The sequence below is a fragment of the Triturus cristatus genome, chromosome 5_1 (genome assembly GCF_964204655.1).
Source record: "Triturus cristatus chromosome 5_1, aTriCri1.1, whole genome shotgun sequence".
Classification (NCBI taxonomy): Eukaryota; Metazoa; Chordata; class Amphibia; order Caudata; family Salamandridae; genus Triturus; species Triturus cristatus.
This window is the reverse complement of record NC_140587.1, coordinates 14679818-14694163: the sequence shown is the minus strand read 5'-3', so window position 1 is coordinate 14694163 and position 14346 is coordinate 14679818.

The window sequence follows — 14346 nt, the reverse complement described above, 5'->3', positions numbered from 1 at the left end:
CAATATTGTCGACAAGAGGTGACCTATCTAGGTCATCTCTTCTCGAAGGAGGGAAGGAAGCTGACCCCAGAAAGAATCCAAGCCATTGCACAATTAAGTGTGCCGAGGACAAAGAGAGAAGTGCGTGCTTTCTTGGGCATCACTTCACATTGTAGGCACTGGATCCCGAGTTTTTCTTTATTGGCAAAACCATTGCTAGCATTAACGTATAAAGATATACCAAATCCTGTCCCATGGTCTGAGGAGTGTCAGAAAAGTTTTGTGGAATTACGAAAGGCATTATGTTCAGCTCCTGTGTTGGGTACCCCCGACTATAGTAAGCCTTTTACCTTGTATGTTTATGAAAGGGACGGTTGTGCATTGCCAGTACTGACACAGCCTTTTGGAGACAGACCGCGCCCATGCGCGTATTTTTCATCGACTTTGGACCCTGTAGCGAGGGCATTGCCAAGTTGTTTAAGAGCACAGCGGCAGCAGCTGCGTCTATTCGACAGTCTGCTGGACTAGTGATGAATAACACATTGATTGTAATGGTTCCTCATGCAGTGGACACATTGTTAACCCCTTCAGTGCCCGCCCCTTTCCCCGCCCTGTGCCGGCCGTTGCATTAGCGGGCGGGGTCTATGACGAGCTGGACTCGTCATTGGCACAGCGCAACCGCGGCCCATGACGAGTCCAGCTCGTCATGGGCACTGAAGGGGTTGAACAGGACCAAGACACAGCATTTAACTAATGCTCGATTGTCAAGTTACGAGTTGACGCTGCTAGCAAGTCATATATACATAAAGAGGTGCAATACGTTGAATCCAGCCACATTATTGCCAATTTCATCAGACACAGATGAGGTTGAACAGCATGATTGTCTGTTCAGAACAGAAGAAGAAACGAAAAGGAGAGTGGATCTTAAAGATATTCCCCTGGTTGAATGCGATGGTACCTTGTGGGTGGATGGTTCATGCTTCAAGCTTCCGAATGGTGATACGACTGCTGCGTATGCTGTCACGACTCTGCACACGATTGTTGAAACTGCACGCATACCACATAATTCAGCCCAAGCAGCAGAATTAATTGCACTCACAAGAGCATGCGTGTTGTCAAAAGAAATGAAAGTGAACATATATACTGACAGTCAGTACGCTTTTGGTGTGGCCCATAGTTTGGGGCGTTTGTGGAAAGAACGTGGGTTCCTGACTTCGCATGGAGCTAAGATTCAGAATGGCAAGTTGGTGAATGATCTCCTTGAGTCGCTGACCTTACCATCACAAGTTGCGATTGTGAAATGCAGCGCATACAAGAAGGTTACCGATGATGTTGGGCGTGGTAATGCATTTGCTGACGAAACCGCGAAAGAAACAGCAAAAGATGTGACAACCCGAATGTATGTTGCAGGCCCTGCTAGATGGGTTGGTGATGTTGGAATGTGTTAAGACACGATAGAGAGTGTGAAGTCCCTTCAAGCTGAAGCCACAGAGAAAGAATTGAGTATGTGGAAAGAGAGTAAGGGTAAATTAGATGAAAACGGTTGTTGGATTGATTTGTCAGAACACCGGCGATGGTTGTTACCTGATGCATATGTGCTTCCAGTAGTTACGATGGCGCATGGAATGGCACATATCAGTGTGAAAGGAATTTGTAAGTTGTTGGCTCCAGTATGGCAGAATGCTGGAATCCCTAAATGTGCAGAGAATGTAGTCAAAAATTGCATGGTATGTCTGAAATACAATCCTGAAAGGGGAACCCCAACTCCACCTGGTCATTTTGCGCCTCCATCATATCCTTTTGAGGTTCTGCAACTAGATTTCATCCACATGGAAAGGTGCAACAATTTGAAATATGTACTGGTTGTTGTTTGTGCTTTTTCAAGATGGATAGAAGCATATCCCCTAAAGGACAATAGTGCCTTATCCACAACTAAAGCCCTCGTTAAAGAATTTTTCCCTAGGTTCGGAATGCCAAGGATGGTATGGAGTGATAACGGGAGTGAATTTGTAGGTCGAGTGATGAAGGATGTGTGTGAGGGACTAGGCATTAAGCAGAAGTTCCACGCTGCAAATCACCCCCAATCAGCTGAATTAGTAGAGTGCTATAATGGCACCTTGAAACTTAAGTTGGCCAAAATTCAGGCGAGCTCCGGTCTTAAATGGCCTGGCGCTCTTCCCTTAGCACTCCTATCAACAAGAATGACTGTGCATTCACGAGTGGGACTTAGTCCGTATGAAATAGTGTTTGGCCGTCCGGCCAATGTATGGGGAGTGCCAAGGCCGTCAAAGTTCAGTGAAATCGAATATCCAGTACTGCTTGATTACCTGTATGAATTGACGGCTAAATTGCGTGTCTTACACCAACAGGTTCACGATACTCTGCCCCAGGCCTCTGAAGCTCCAGGACACCCTATTAATCCTGGAACGTGGGTGCTAGTTAAAAATTTTCAACGTGCAAAGAATGATGAGCCCCGTTGGATCGGCCCCTACCTAGTACTGCTATCGACAAGATCAGCAGTTTGAGTGAAAGGGAAAAAGAATTGGATTCACGGCATACACTGTAAAAAGATCCCTTTGCCCCTACCGTATGATCGGTGGGCCCAGGAGGGGACCGCTGACTCCGAGGCTGAGACTGTGCCTCGTTTTGTGCCTTTTAGCGATGCACGTGTAAAGGGGACAAATACAGGGCGAGAAAGTGACGACATTCTGCAGGAAGCTATATCGCCATCAATTCGTTTGGATACCACAGAGCCTGAACTCTTGTTCCAAGACCAGACAGTGCCTGGCAGAAATAGGTATAATTTGAGACCAAGAACTATGGACAAATAAAAATTATTTTTCTTTGATATCTTCAAAAGTGCAGCTCTATCACCTGAAGAACCTTTTTGACTTTTTGTTTTTCGAACCACCATCCGGGTTCAGCTGCAGGGTCGCAGTGCCAAGACTTTGGGGTACAAGCCGAAGACGTTAGGTCAACGGTTCTGGTTGGTCTAGGTGTACTCCTTAGCAGAAGATACTCATCCGCCGCAAGCAGCACGATTAGAGGATGGAGTTTTTCAGGATGAAGAGGCCCACCGAGGAAATTAATTTCAAGAGCAGAATATGTAAAATAATGAATAGCAAATGTTTTGTAGTATTATATCTGTTTGTGCTCTCTAGCATAATGATGTTTTCTGTAGGTTGTGTATTATTGTCTTTCCAAGTTTCATTTGCACCCAATGTACAGCCCACACCTCTTCCTACTGTTGTCCAACACTCTTTCCACCCTCTTCCAGAACACGAACAAGCTAGACGTGCCGAATTTGTAAACAATTCATTCATTCAACTCCTGCACCAGCACCAACTAGTTATGAATACAACGAACTGCTGGGTGTGTGGTTTGATGCCGCATACCATTAATAAGGGCATCCCATATCTAGTACTGCCGTTTAGCTATAATGGTTCGTCATGGGCATTCCAGACCATGTTTCTTTTTGCGCTTGAAACCTACTCCCAGAGACCACCGCGTTCCATTAGACCTAACTCGAATAATAAAGCCTTGATGAAAGGAGTTGCAGATATGAGTAGAGATATCAATGCATATACATCTATTCCCAAGGATGAGTTGCGAGCTTATGTAGGTTGGAACGCGACTGGGTATAGCATCAGTTTGGGTGAAAAACAGCGCAAAAGTTCATCTCCGATTTGGGTCGTACCCCACATAGGTCGGTTCTGTCTACAAGGTAATGGGCAGAATCCAAGAGCTCAACTAGGGAAGAGTAACTGTACTGAAACATACACTTTCCCATCACAGTTTTCCCCTGCGTTTTTGGCTGCCAAGGGTACATACTTTGTCTGCAATGATCGAGCATATACATGGTTGCCCCCTGATTTCTCGGGCACGTGCTATGTTGCGAATTTGCTACCGCCAACATTCACTGCCGCCTCTGATTATCACAAGACCAGAGTTGTGAGAGGCGTTGTTAGTAAGGAAGATACTGCCGGTCAGGAAGCGGGAGACTTTTTCCTGGGTTTCCTGCCGTTTTGGGGACCCATGGTCAATAGTCGGAACCTAAGACAACTGACTCGTGTAGTTGAATCCACTGTTAATGTAACGGCCGGTGCCCTTGGTAACTTGACAGCTGAGCTTCAAGCGGACCGCCGGATGACGTTGCAGAACCGTATGGTTCTAGACGTTATCCTTGCAGACCGTGGTGGGGTATGCAAGGTTATCCAATCGAGCTGTTGTATTTTCATACCAGATAACGCTCCGACAGTCTACCAGGCCATTTCCAAACTACATAAGATTTCCGAATCCATTCATGTGGATAAAGGAGATTGGTCAATGATGGGGTGGTTCTGGGGACTGATATCAGCTTGGGGATGGAAGATTCTAATAGTCATTGGAATGATTTTAGCCATCCTTTTTCTGTTCTGTTTATGTATACAGTGTGCCCCGGTAATATGTAGCCTCTGTGTTACATCATGTGTAAGAAAACCTGTATCAAAGGACGAGCTAAGCAATAGGATGATGCTACAGCAACATCTCCATGACTTCATGAATATAGACCTGGATTCAGACTAGTATAGTTCTTGCCTATGTAAGGGCAAAAGGAGGGTCTGTGGTACTGTAAAAATCGGAACCATGTCGGTGGCATGTCCCACCATACCAATTTTGGTATCAGCGAACCGCAAATGAGTAACGCGGTATGTATGAGTGTTTTCGTCATGTTTCTCTAATGAATTCACTGTGCATACGATACCACATACTGAACTCTTTGGGTTCCATTTTAGTACAGTAGCCCTTTTGTGGTTGCCCTCACATAGGCTGCGCACTAAGGCCATGTTTAGGCCTAAAGGACACGTACACCTTCTGTGACTTCTGTCTGACCTGTGCAAGCTGACTCCGCTGCCCGAGGTCGATCCTGTCCGGCCGGTTCCTTTCTCGCGGCCTAATGTGATTAGCATCAGGGCTCGACCCATCATAAAACCCCTGTTCGCACACGATCCCTGACTAAGCTGTTTTCACACCTGACTCTGTTTTCCACTTTATGGCTTGTTTTACGAGCAGGAGGTGCCCGTTTTATTGGGGTCTGCTGTTATCTGATGAGGGTTCTGAGCCTTGCTGGGTACAATAACTGCATGCTTAATAAACTGAAATGTGGGATTGTCATTATGGCTCTGCTATTCCTTTGAAACTAAAATATGTGAATGACCACTTGTAAAACAGGGGCGGTGTTGCCCCCAAAGCATAATTTTGTGTATATAGGTAAAGACTGGTTTTTGGTTCGGTAGCAGTCTCCTGAGAACATACATCGTGTTGTACTTCTCGGATATCTGTGATTGGTCTGCAGCCAATAAAGACGATCTTTGATTTCACCTACAAGACTCTGTGTTTCTGTGGGTCTGAAACAGGAAGAATCCGAAGTCTTAGGGTGTGTTCCCCTGCACAGCCGGGTTCTAAAACCCGGTACTTCAAACCCATGCTCCATTAAGAATACAAATTCAAAAAAAAAAAAAAAAAACCTCAAAATGTTGATGACGACCACAATAAAAACTATCCTAATCTGGTGAAAAAATGGGTGCTAATCATTTAATAAGCTGATGTCAGCTCAACCCAAACGTGTGGTGTGATAAACTGGTAAAAACGTGGTAAAAACTGCAGTGTTGCCACGGGTGTAAATGTAAAACGTCCATATGATTTACAAGAAGCATGCCAGTTCCAACTTGTCATTCTACCCCTTGGGCATCAATGAGTCCAAGTAGCGAATCCAAAAACTCTCACGTTGGGTTAGAAACTTGGACATGTCTATATCACTCCTTCTCCTGACCACTTCCATTATAGTGAATCTTAATTGGGCAATTGCATGTTGCTTCTCAGACCAATGACAAGCTAGAGAGGAGCTCTTTGTAAGAGTTCTAATCATACTCTTGTACTCTGTAACCTTTGTGCGTAACACTCTCTCGGTCTTGCCCACATAATATAGGCCACAAGGGCATTTGATGGGATAAATCACATTCTGCTGATTGCAATTAGCCGTATAATGTAACTGGACTGGTTTACCTGTCCAGGGATGAGATATGAGTGTTCCAACGAAGGCATTATTGCAGTGTGGGCAGTTAAACATTTCTGCATGCCTTTGTATTGCTTTATGGTATCTGTTTTGCTTGCCATCAAAATCTCTCGTAAAATTCTAGACCTCTTATACGCAAAAATTTGTGGATCTTGAAACAAATTCTTCTAGTCAGGTTCCGTCTGTGAAAGCTCCAAACGGTTGAGAATCACTCTTTTTATAGATGCTGATTGTGTTGAGAACGTAGACACGAAGACTTCTCTTTTCTCTGAAACTTTTTCTATTTGCTTCCGGAGCTCAGATCTAGGTATCACTTGTGTCCGGCGCTCAGCGTTGGCAATGACCTCCTTGGGGTAACCACGTTCCAAGAAATTTTGCTTGTAATGGGCCAAAGTGTTGATAAACTCTGTGTTGTCCGAGGTAATCCTTTTGAGTCTGAGAAATTGTGAAAATGGTAGATGTTTCTTCAGGGCTATAGGGTGGAAACTGCTGTATAATAGTGCATTATTGCGGTCAGTAGGTTTCTTAAAACCGTAGTCATGATTGATGTGCCATTAAATTCAATCTGCACGTCCAAATAAAAAATATACCGGGGGTCGATGGAATGCGTGAATTGAATCCTGGAGTTTCTCTCATTTAGTTGTGTGAGGTTGGCTTCTAACTCATGTTGTGTGCCTTGCCAAATGATCAGTATATTGTCAATGAACTGTTGGTACAAGATCAAATGATCCGTCCAAGGTCTGTCACTCAAAATGTAGTCGTCCTCAAATTTCATCATGTAGATATTCGCGTAACTCGAGACCCACGAAAAACCCATAGAAGTCCCATTGGTATGCATAAAATGTTTGTGTTTCCATTGAAAATAACTATGAAAGAGACATAATTAAAGTAGTTCAAGTAGAAAAACTTTGTTAGCCTTCACTTCTTCCTGTCGAATTAGTGCCCATTTGAGGGCCTCAATGCCCTCTGCGTGAGGGATGGACGTATAGAGAGCAACTACATGCACTGTGCAAAGCAAAATTTCAACTCCGTCAGTTATCTCCAAGTCTTCCAGCAAATTCAAAAGATGTGTGGTATCTTGAAGATATGTTGTGCTAGACTGAACAATTGGTTGGAAGAAAGTGTCCAAATATTGTCCAAGAGTCCTGTGTATTGATCCGCAACCCGATACTCTAGGGCGAAAAGGGGGGTCCCTGAGATTTTTTTGAATTTTGGGCAGTATATTGATAAGAGGTCTGCGCGGTGATCTACTACATAAAAAATCCTGTGTTCTGTCGGAAATCCAGCCCATATCCCTCGCCTTCTGTAAAATCTTTTTCAAAACCTCTTGGAACTCGATAGTAGGATCCTGTGTCAAAGGCAGGTAGGATGTTTCGTCGCTCAACATTGCCTCCACTTTCCTGTCATGGAATGAACGGTCCATGACAACCAGTGCACCACCTTTGTCAGCTGGAAGTGTTGCAGGGATTCTGCTCATACTCAGAACTGTGCACAGAGACGCAGGACCTCAATGAATTGTGGTGGACCAAAAAACTCACCCTGTACCCAGAACCCCTAACCGACTAGCATCAGTGTCTCATTCGTTCTCCGTATCATCTCGAAGCTACCAATGATTTGACAAGCCAGAACATGCGACTTATGATACACTCAGGAATGGTGAGAATCAAGAACACTCTTTCGTTTTATTCTCACACCAGTCCACAACATGGGTAAAAAGAGACACGATAAAGTTTAAAATGTTTATTTTAACGACGTGCTCTAAGATGCAGTATTTTTGCTAACATAAGCAGGCATATGATAAAAAAAAATATGATCAGCATTGTTACAATTCCATAAAACACAAAGGGAGAAATCATATTATAATGATAGTGGAAACAGGTCCTATAGTGCCTTGTATGCCACCCTCCCTAGCTAGGAACTAGGTTTTATATAATAATAGAAGTTCTCTTAGGCTTGAATGGGGAACCCCATACCTCCAAGATCAGTAGAGATGAATCACATCAGGATCTGCCAAAGCTCTCTCTATCAGGAAACAGATTTTCTCCAAGTGTTCAAACCATGCATGCAGTACAATATTAAAGGCGCCAGAATTTCAGCTAGCTGCAGCTGCGTGCATGTTGTGTCTAGAGCATGAGCCGATCAGCCTGAACAACACCTAACATTGTTATGATAACCTTGAAGGCTTCTGCACTCACTGTGCAGACTAAGGTCGCGATGTAAGTCTAGGGACGTTGAAAACAAGCCATTCTCATGTGAAGCAATTCACACAGCCTAACTTACAACAACAGTTACATGTAGTGTCGTGTGCAAAAGCAGCAAAAAGGTAAAATGGCGTTTAAACTTCTAGTAAGCCTATGCTAACATAGCAATGTGCGCAAGCAGGGCCCTGCCTTCACTATAGAAGAAATACAAGGGAGTCTGTTAGAATCTGGATTCTCTGGTTGGCACTGGTAGGTACTTGGGCCAAGCAGGGAACCTTTCTTCCAGTCAGGGTAAGGGGTTACACTCTAACAATAACCCCTGCTCACCCTCTAGGTAGCTTGGCGCGAGCAGCCAAGGCGTTATCTCAGGCGTAATGGTTAAGCATTTGTGACCAGATACAACAATTCAATGACACTCCCACAAATGGACTCCACACTAGGTTTATCAAAAATACACTTCTGGATATAGAATCAGACTTATCACAAGACCCAATAACGTGTAAACGGGCCCACAATACTATTTAGACAAAGAGTGTTTAGTTTAAAGCTTAGTTCAGGAGTTCTGTGCGCTTCGTGCGCTTCGTGCGCGTCGTGCGGTTCGTATGGTTGTAAGAGGCTTACGAGAGGGGTTCACAAGCATTTGCAGACGCTCCGGGCGAAGCGTACACCTTACGGTGTGAAGGGGACACAGTACCTTTCTTTCAGGAGTTCGTCACAGATGATGTGGTGAATCCTCAGCGCGTCTGTATGGCGTGATGTCCTTTCAATCGCGGTGCGAGCTACAACTCGAAGGGGGCCTCAGTCGTGTTGCTCAGGGAGACGGTGCGGACGTACGGTGCGCTGGCTCTTTGTTGCGGCGTTCGAGCCGTACCTTTGAGAGCAGCGCCTCTGTTCTCAGCGCGATGCGAAGCAGGCAGTACGCTCCGGTGTGGAGCCACGTACCAGCCACTCTATGAGTCACAGCCTGCCCTCAGCAAGGTTAGGGGGGCATGCAAAGTGGCACGATGCAGAGAGGCAAATTACAAGTGGCACGAAGTCCTTCCTTTACGTTGCGAGCTACGGCTTGAGGGGCCTTAGTCACGGTGCTCGGGCCGGGCAGGGGGCACAGGCTTGCCAAAGTACGCGCCGAGTTGGGAGGCGCACACTTTACTCGGCGTCAGCTTCACGGGGAGAAAGGAGGTTCTCAAAGGGGGTGAAGTCCACTGGTACTGGGACTTCGTTCAGGGGGCAAGCTCAGCACAAACCCTTGGAGACCTTAAACAGAACAAGTTGAAGCAAAGTTTATCAGCAATCTTTCTCCTCTCCTTCGGCAGCAAGGCAACCTCTGCAGGCCAATCCCCCAGGTCAGGGACAGTACTCCTCCTACAGCTTTCCTGGTTCCTTTTCCTCAGGCAGAGGTTTGTCTTGTAGCAGGATCTAATTTCTTAGGAGCAGGGCTCCTACATTTATACTACATTTCTTTTGTTCTCCCAGGCCAGGGGGGCCCTTGCCTAGGTCAGTCCAGTTCTGTAGCACTTTGTTGACGCGATGCAGGCTTCTTCTTTCAGGGTGCAGGGCAGAGCCATCAGACGCTCCACAGGGAGCGGAGCCAGCATTGTGGTGGCAGAGCACAGCCCTATTCAGAGTCAAGGTGTGCTCCTCCCACCCATCTTGTGTCAATCTTTCTATTCACCACCAGGCTACCTAGCCCTGCCCATTTGGGTTTCCCCAGCCCTGTCACTCACACAAGCCAGACAGCAGATACACATCACGCAGAGGAGGCTGAAATGGTTAGGCAAGCAAATGCCAACTTTCTAAAAGTGGAATTTGTAAACGCAGAATATTAAAATAAACCTTACTAAAAGATGTACCTTATTATTCTGAGTTCAGGCATACTAAATTTGATATTCTACCATGTTCCCTGGGCATGTTAGGATCATAGGATGTAACAATCTTAACAGCCCATTCTGGCCTATGAGAACAGGGTAGCCTTACAATAGTGAAAAACGAAAATGGCTGTAATTCACTATTAGGACATGCCACACACATCAGGGCTTGTCCTACCTTATGCTTACAATGCACCCTGCCCTTGGGCCTACCATAGTGGTGACTAATATGAAGTTAAGGGAAGGTTTAGGGACTGGCAAGTGTGTGCACTTGCCTAGTCAGCATGACAGTACCAGACTGCACGCAGGTTCTGCAATGGCAGACCTAGACACATTTTACCAGGCCGCTTCTGTGGGTGGCACAACCAGTGCTGCGAGCCCACCAGCGGCATTTGTATTTACACGCCCTGGCACTCCTGGTGCACTTTACTGGGGTCTGATAGTAAACCAAATAAGCCAATCATGGAATCCAAACAACATATACATTTTTACATAGGGAGCACTTGCACTGTGGCACTGGTTGGCAGTGGCACAGTGCTCTGAGCGGCCAACACCATAAAAACACATGATGCACAGCGAGAAAAAGTGGAAGGGAGACTCACGCCGAGGTGCCAGGTCTAACAGAGTCATTTTTCTTCAAAGCTTTTTATGCATCTTTTTCAGTTTTGGTCATATTCTGCCATTTCTAGGAAACCAAAGGCATATGCGATAAATCTTTCTTTACCAGGGTTTCAAATGTATCTATCACTTATGCTCCAAGAAGAACTGCCGAGCCCTCGAGAAAGTCTGGAAAAGGGACCCGACACCGGACAACAGGACCTCCTACAAACTGGCCACCCGGAAACACCACCAGCTGATCCGCGCCGCCAAAAGAACAGCATTCAAGGACCGGCTGGACAACAACGCACACAACAGCAAGGAACTCTTCAACATCGTGAAAGAGCTCTCCAACCCCAACGCAGGAAACAACGACATCACCCCATCACAAGACCTCTGCAACTCCCTCGCCTCATACTTCCACAACAAGATCACGGACATACACAGCAGTTTCACCAACCAACCAACGCACACCACGGCCGACCAGCCACCCCCCCCCACCACCACCCTCCACGCCTGGACCCCGATCAGCACAGAAGACACCATCCGCACGATGAACTCCATCCACTCCGGATCACCAACCGACCCCTGCCCTCACCACGTCTTCAACAAGGCCGACGCTGTCATCGCACCCCACCTGAGAGACATCATCAACACATCCTTCGACACCGCCATCTTCCCTGAAAGCTGGAAACACGCCGAACTCAGCGCTCTACTCAAGAAACCAACAGCGGACCCCACCGACCTCAAGAACTACCGCCCCATCTCGCTTCTCCCGTTTCCAGCCAAAGTCATCGAGAAGACCGTCAACAAGCAGATGGCCGCCTTCCTCGAGACGAACGGATCCCTCGACCCCTCACAGTCCGGCTTCCGAGCCAAACACAGCACCGAGACCGCCCTCATCGCCGCCACAGATGACATCCGAGCCCTGATGGACAACGGAGAAACAGCGGCCCTCATCCTCCTAGACCTCTCCGCGGCATTCGACACGGTCTGCCACCGCACCCTAATACGGCGCCTCAGCAACATCGGAATCCAGGACAAGGCGCTGGAATGGATCATCTCCTTCCTCAACGGAAGAACACAGCGAGTCCGCCTACCACCGTACAAGTCAGAGGCCTCCGAAGTCATCTGCGGCGTCCCCCAAGGATCATCCCTGAGCCCCACCCTCTTCAACGTCTACATGAGCCCCCTCGCGGCCATCGTACGCAAACACCACCTCAGCATCATCTCCTACGCCGACGACACACAGCTGATCCTCTCCCTGACCAACGACCCCGCCGCCGCCAGAGCCAACCTGCACGAAGGGATGAAAGAGGTAGCCGAGTGGATGACGACCAGCCGCCTGAAACTGAACTCGGACAAGACGGAAGTCCTCATCCTGGGCCCTTCACCCTCCGCCTGGGACGACTCCTGGTGGCCCCCCGCCCTGGGCACCGCACCCAAACCAACTGACCATGCACGAAACCTGGGCTTCATCCTGGACTCCTCCCTCTCCATGACCAGACAAGTCAACAGCGTCTCCTCGGCGTGCTTCAACATCCTACGCATGCTACGGAAGATCTTCTGGTGGATCCCCACAGAGACCAGGAAGACCGTCACCCAGGCCCTCGTCACCAGCCGACTGGACTACGGCAACGCCCTCTACGCCGGGACCACCGCCAAGCTCCAGAAGAGACTCCAGCGGATCCAAAACGCCTCAGCCAGACTCATCCTCGACATCCCACGATCCAGCCACATCTCCGGACATCTGAGAGGCCTTCACTGGCTCCCCGTCAACAAGAGAATCACATTCCGCCTCCTCACCCACGCACACAAAGCCCTACACGACCAAGGCCCGAGCTACCTCAACAGCCGAGTCAACTTCTACGCTCCCAAACGCCACCTCCGATCAGCTAACCACGCCCTCGCCGCTGTCCCCCGCATCCGAAGAGCGACTACAGGAGGAAGATCCTTCTCCTACCTGGCCGCCAAGACCTGGAACTCCCTCCCGTCCGACCTGCGCCTGACCCAAGACCACCTCTCCTTCAGGAAGAAGCTGAAGACCTGGCTGTTCGAGCAGTAGCGGCACCACCCCTCCCCAGCGCCTTGAGACCCTACGGGTATGTAGCGCGCTCTATAAGTGTCACTGATTGATTGATTGATTGATTTATGTGATATTGGTGACATGAAAGTACTCTTGGGCCTGAACTCCAAGTATTCAGTTTCATGTGCATTGCCTTGAAGATTGTCTGAATTGGCAAAAAAGTAACGCAATCTTAATTTCCGCATGAACTTGTACAAATCGACTTCAGTGTCAAATGGTTTAGTATGAAATGTGGGTACGAACCCAATGCCCTTGTTCAACACATCCATCTGAGCTCCTGGCAGTTGAATGGAAGATATGTTGATCACTAGTGTTTTTTCGTTTTGCATCCGAAGGAAATAGTTTTTGTTGAATCTCCCGTTTCGGCGGGTCTTACTGCGTCCGGTGGTACTTGTGCTGTGGGTTGATTGTTGGCTGCTGGACTGGTCTTTAAAAAAAGAGACATTTAGGGCGACCACTGTTTCAGATCTTGAATCCTCTTGTGAAACCCCAGATGTAGATGGGACTGGTGCTCTGGTCATCCGAGTGTCGCTGATTGACACTAAACTTTTCTCTGAGAAAGTGGTCCCTGGTCTTGGAAAGTTCTGCTTCTGGGCGCCCAGGAATATACCTCATCCAATTTATAATCAATCGTGTCCATGAGGAACGTGCGTATTTTACGCTCATGGATCTTCTTGGCGTAAGTATCTAGTTTGACATTGATCTCTGCTAGAGTGGTTGTCCAATCCCCAGAATCCATGCGTTGTTTCAAAGAATCTTGTAATTTCCGTATTTCTTGCTCAAGTCCAGACAAAACCGATGATAACGCTTCCACTATCAACAAGATTAAGTCAAGTGAGCACTTGTTCAGGATAGAATACCACTTATCCATGAACTTTCTGTTGTGTTCCTCTAACTGTAAAAGCAGCTCTGTACCAATTGTGGTTATGTATTTCAGACACACAAGTGTGTGTAGTAATTTCAGTGCTATCATTGTTACCTTGTACTTCCATGAATTCAAGGAGAATCATGATTGACAGCTGCTTAAGTATGATGTATTTCAGAGCATGTTGATCGACCTGCTCAGCTCTAGCCAGTGTCACTATTGGCCAATTCGAAGGTTCGTTGTCAGTATTTTTCAGATTGACATATTACAACTTGCATTATGTCCCTTCTGGCGTTACATTAAATTCACAATGTTTCTAGAGTAAACTATCACAATGTATGAGCAGTATACCCATCATTTCAATGTAACACCTTGTTTGTTTTGGCAGGCATGTACTAATATGGCAGACATCTTGTGTGTTCCTTCGATTCGCTACGATTTTGTAGTCCTTTTTCTATCTTTCTACACTAGTGCTGGGAAGCATCGCGTCACTACGGTACGCGCCGGGGAACGGTGTGCAGCTTTTAAATTGCGGAGGTTTGGTCCTCTATGGTTACGCTTCGGTTTTCCAGGACGGTATCAGCAGAGCAGCTACAATAGTGCTTGTAAAGTAAGTAAACAGTGTGAGAAGTTGGCCTGGTATATGCTGTCCACTAGTTAAAGTGGGCACCTTGCACCAGCACAATTCGACTCTTATG